The sequence below is a fragment of the Candoia aspera genome, chromosome 6 (assembly GCF_035149785.1).
Source record: "Candoia aspera isolate rCanAsp1 chromosome 6, rCanAsp1.hap2, whole genome shotgun sequence".
NCBI lineage: Eukaryota > Metazoa > Chordata > Lepidosauria > Squamata > Boidae > Candoia > Candoia aspera.
The window spans coordinates 91,728,391-91,734,390 of NC_086158.1; positions in this window are offsets into that span (position 1 = coordinate 91,728,391).

Consider the following 6,000-nt stretch of genomic DNA (forward strand, 5'->3'; position numbering starts at 1 on the left):
TGGTCTCCAGTCCAAACACCCCATATTATTCTACAGAAACTGAAGGAAATCCACAATTAGAGAAAAATAAGCATTTATTGACTGAACTGAGGAATACTAATAATTGGGATACTCTGTACAAACCAGAAATTGTGCACCCTCATTATAGACACAAGGCTGCATGCTATACACATTAATTGGAAATATTCCCATTTGCTTCAGAGTAAAGAGGGAGACTGCAAGGGTCATACTAAGAGCAGAGAAACTTAGCCATCCAAAATCCATGGTTATTGATGTCTCACTTTATAGTAGTAAAATGATGCAGCTTTTTTAATATTAATTAGTTTAAATAGAGTCCTGAACTTTCACTCTGAGCTTCTTTAATTAACCCATGGAAATGCAGTATAATCACTGTCATTACTGTCTTTCAATACTGAATTTAGGAGCTTTGCAGTAGCAAAACTGGTTGTAAGAAAAGCATCGCAAAAGATGGCTCTCAAGGTTACTTCATTCAACATGCCAGTACAAGACAATATGGGATAGAGTACGTATTTTAAGCTTCAGTATTTTAATGTTCCTACTAAAAAGCTGTCCTTGGAGAGAAAACATAAGGGTAGAGTGTGTACACCCCACACAACCTTTACATTTTTATATAATGGGGCTTGTTAAAGCCCACAAATGGGGCAAGAGAGCTTTCACAGCTGCGCTGTATATTTCTCATCCCTTTGTGTGTGTGCCTACATAATTTTGAATGAATTTATCTGCACAGCCAGCCTGTGAGATGGTTAACACTGAAGCTCTGGATAAATATGAAGCTTATGCTAGGATCTAAACAACTCTTGTCCAACTCTGCATCTCAGCTGGGTTCCACAGCCTTTTTCCCAGTGACAATTATCTGGGGTGTCGCTGTGTCAAAGAGTTAAACCCTTGCCCTGGATATCATATTATTTTTCAATGCATTTTAGATATTTGCAGAAAGCTTCCTCTCCCTCTTCCTCTTTCTCTCTCTGCAAGCCAGAATTCTGCCTGGCGAATGGCCCCTAAGCTTCCTTCCCAGTTTGTCTGAAATGTTGCTCCTTCTGAATCACATATCTTATCTTGAAGAAACACATCTTGCTCTGTATCCGAACCCCGGTGGCTTATCTCACCTCCAGAGACTGCCCATCAATGGTAGGGTGTGAAGTGAAGTGGCTTCCCTAGTGATTGGTTCGATTTGCAGCAAGCAGCCCGCATCTCAATAGCAAACACATAATTCAGTTGACTTTGGCAGACCGTTAAAAGGAAGGTTAGTCTGGCCCTCGCTGAAATATATCAACCCGAGACAGAAACTGAGTCCTGCAGGTCAGGATTTGAGGACACAAAACAAAGCTTAAGCTTGTGTCTGCAGCAGCTGTTGTTTTGAGATCTGGAGACTCAATCAAGCAGAAACTGTGATGGCACCAGATATTTTCAGAAATAATTAAACATGGTGTTCATATTACTAGTTACCTTATGTTACGGAAGAGAAAGGACAGCAATGTGGATCGTTATTTATTTCTCAGTATGTTTCAAAATACATACTGTATTCACCTACCCAGGAAAAGATTCTTACGCTATTTCCAAAACATGGAAATAAATTGATCAGAAATGCTTTGGACCTGAAGATAATTCAAGCAGATCATATCATGGTTTTCAACAGCCACATGGCCTGCTATCCCCACCTTCTTTTAGCACTGGGTCTTTGTCATAATTCCATGAATCCTTGACAGCATAGGAAAAGCCAGAACTCCACATCTAGAAGGATATCTATTCTTGGACAAAAAGGAAGCAAGTCTGATCATCAAATTTACAGATGACACAAAGCTGGGGTGGTAGCCCATACCTTAAAGCAAAGAATCAGCAGTCAAATTGACAAAGCAATCAACAGCAATATCAAGATAATCTCATACTTGTACGTATGTGTGTTTATAGAAGAACAGGATAAAGCTCAGGATTAGAATAGCAAAGCTTGCCAGTAATTTTAGCATCTGGCTCAGCACATACACAATGAGAGATTGTTGGGCTGTAGCTTAGAAATATTTTAATATAACATTGGTCACCAAATTTATTAATGCTCCTATCCAGAGAAGACGCACCCAAATAAGCAATATGGCACTCAAACAATTTTCAAAGTTTCACCTACGCACCATCAAAGTTTTGGGGAACTTTGATTAAGACTCACAAAAGCAGGGCCCAAGCCATGCTGGAAGCTCAAGCAAAAGCAGAAGAATAATACATATATCAAGTCCCAGCGTGGACCGACAGCTGAAGAGGTTAGCCCCAGAGCTCAGTAAAGTTCTGTAAAGTCTGGGTCAATACACAGTTGATCTGTACATTCAGAAATTTCTGAGATAGGTTCCATGAAAACATTTAGGATTAAGGCATGTTGCATTTTAAGTTTTTTTAAAAAAATAAGTTCAGTAAAGCAATAATAATTAAGTTTGGACACCAAAGCCTGCATTAAGATTAAGAGCCCCCCCCCCCCCCCCGATGGTTCTGAACTTTAAGGGGAAGGGCTGGATATGTTTGTGAAGCATAGAGCTACTGGCCTGGGCAAAGTCGGCAGTGGTCAGGGAGCTTGGGCTGATGGGGTTATAAGATCAGGTGGAAACATAATGGTTTTGATGGGTAGTGGGAAATACAGCAGGAGACAGTTATGTCTTCTGTACTCAGTGAAAGATGGTGTTGATGTTTTATACAGTACCAATCTCATCTTCTAGCTCCCTCGGTTTATCAAGCAAGACCAAGTGGCTATGGTTCAAGGACCATCCCCTTTGGCAGATTGCTGGACAGAGTAGTACTTCCCCAGACAGAACTGGTGCTCAATTCAGGGGTTCTTCTTGACTCATGTTTCCTGCTTAAAGTCAGAAGGCTACAGTATGTCTAGGAGGACCTTAGCACAAACTCTTTAGGAGACCCTTCTCCCAATCACACCTGTCACCTCTTATTTTTATTATTGCATTGTACTCTACATGAGGCTACCCTTGACGACCACTCAGAATCTAAAACTGGTCCAGAATGAAATGATGCAAGTAGTTATAGGTGCACCTCAGTGCATCCATGTGGCACCTCTACTTCACAAACTACACTGATTACCAATTGTCTTCTGGGTGCAATTTTAGGGTCATCTAGAAAGCCCTTCATGGTTTAGGGCCTGGTCGTTTGTGGGACTGCTTCTCCCCAGTCATCTCTGCCTATCCTATATGATAGAACAGGTTGGCAAGCTCAAGATCCTCTCAAAGAAGAAATGCCTATTCTATCACACTATCTGCTAGTTGGATCAACTTTTCCCCAAAAGTCTGCATGGTTCCAACTTTTCTGTCCTTTGGGAAAGCCATAAGGGACCCGGCTCCTCCAGCAGGCTGTGGGCCAGGAGAATTTGTAAATTCACTGGAAAGGTATAGCTTGTTACAGTGTTTGTATTTCCTGGGTAGTTGACTGTTATTTCTGATTAACTTCTGTTTTTCTGTATAGTGCCTCGAGTTACATGACAATTAGGTGGGGTTAACAAATCAAATCTTATGCCAGTCTATGTGTCTGTCTGTCTCTCTGAAGCATATTTGTCCAGAAATAACTCCCACTGAGTTTAACAGGACATGAAAGTTTAACTTGTTCCTGGGAAGGATGCTTAGTGGAATTCATATTTCTTCCTTGAATCTGGCTGTCAGCCTTACACAGTAGTTCTGAAACAATGGAGGCCCCATGTCTTTAGGGTTACCACAGATGGGCTTTGAAGATTCAGACAACTATCAGGCGGTAGCAAAGAGGCAGAGGAAATGTTATCGCTTTGCTGCCGTCTTGTGGTGGTCCATATTTTACCAGCCCAGCTATGGTAGCCCTATTATAAGTCTCAGGACTGCCTCTGAGATGTATGTAACTGTTATGTACGGCTGCTACTTGGTTAGGGCTATTGAACTGCAAAAATCCAAGAGACCTGGAGATGACAGCAAAGAGAGAGAAACATTCTTTGCTACCATCTATTTGGTTGCCCAGATTTTGTACCATCAGATATGGTAGCCCATGCTTCCTGCCATCAGCTGCTGACGTCTGTATTGACGGGGAACAGGATAAGTAGAACAGACTAATTTGTAAAGCCAGGCAGAAAATGATGGTTTGACTGTTTCTATCATTGAGCCCTCTGCCAGTTTAAACAGCTGATTAGTCAGCTTCTCTGGAATCGATCTGAATCAGTTCCACCTGCATGATCCCACCAGGAGCCATTTTATTGTAAATCAATCATTCCAAGAACAACTCTCAAAGGGGCCAGTCCACACTAACAAGCCATCAATTTAACCTGTCTATCTGGAGCACTCTGGCAATTAGGGGTACAACAAACATTTATTCAAAAATTATGGGCAAGTTTGCACAGTGTATTTTCCACTTCTTAAAAGCGGTCTATAACTATTCCTTTTGCCACAGCCTTGTTCTTTTCCACTGGGAAGGAGAATAGTTTCTAGATGTCGCCATAGAAATGTGATCTGGGTATGTGTGCCAGAAAGGAAACACGTTCAGCATTTTAACCATGAGATCAGGTAGATAGCCTTTATTACAGAAAAAACAACATTAACAGGAACTCTGAAGTTTTATGACCTGCCCTTGTGCCCTGGGGGTTTCAGATCAATCCTGGAAGGATTCTCCTCATTCTCTGACATGATGAATTGCTAAATTTTGGTCTTGCAGATCGTGACTCTTCCAACTGTCAATAGTTGGTGAAACTGCCTCAGGAGAGAAACACAAATATACCATTTGGTGTTTCAAGTCCTTTATCCCAAACCATCCTGAATAAAAGGGAATTAAAAATATACATTTGCCTCTCCTCTCCTCTCCTCTCCTCTCCTCTCCTCTCCTCTCCTCTCCTCTCCTCTCCTCTCCTCTCCTCTCCTCTCCTCTCCCCTTCCCTTCCCTTCCCTTCCCTTCCCTTCCCTTCCCTTCCCTTCTCCTTCCTTCCTTCCTTCCTTCCTTCCTTCCTTCCTTCCTTCCTTCCTTCCTTCCTTCCTTCCTTCCTTCCTTCCTCAGCTTGCCTGAGTATTTCATTTATGTCAGAGCAAGAAATATAAGAATGGTTTTTGGAAGTTTGTTGTTGTGGTTTATCTTTTCAAGGAACTCCATCTCCTTCAGTGAGATAAAGCAGCATCAGGTGAAATTTAATTGTCCTACTGATAAAGATAATAGCATGAAGAGATGCAAACTGCTTTGCCTTCACAAAAGAGCTGATCCTCCTCTTCTTTGGTCCAAAAATGCACACTCACACAATATTGTGTTGTGATCTTAACCTTCCTTCTAATAAATACTATTAATCTTTGAGTCTGCAAGGAGGAAATACTGACATTAATTCCTGCAAGTACTCTCTTTTCGTATGAGAAACCGACGTATTGGCAATCTTCATCAGCACAATTCTTGTCCATTTTCTCATGCTTTTTCAGTACAGAGGAAGCCTGCCTTTTCTGCAAAAATGGAGCATGCACTGGATGGGTATGAGAGATACATATTTCTAGTGCTGTTCTGGACTATGCTACGTTTATTGTTTAGCTATGCTTTTAGAAGCTGGCCAAATAAGTTATTGTGGCTATAAAATGTGATGTACCTTAGACATCATACAATACACCTCTAAAAAGGTAGGAATGGGAAAAGTCCCATTTTCAGTTTCCATCTCAGTGGTTTTCAAATGTACTATTTTCTGAGAACACCTTTCACATTAATGCATTTGCTGATCAGTCCTTCCTTACTTATCACAGAAGCTTACCCCATTGTTGTTGCTTTTAAGATGTTTTAGAATGCACACCTACTTGTATTTGCTAGTCACTGCCTATTGGTGCCCAGGAATACATCTAGCACTGCACTACAACAGTGCATTGCTAGGAAAGACTGGAAGTGCTCTACATGGGGCTACCATGTAGCTACAGCTGGTCCAAAATGCAGCCGCGTGGGCAGTTTTTGGTGCCCCAAGATCAGCACATATTACTCTCTTGCTCCGCGAGCTGCAGTGGGTGCCAGTTTGCTTCC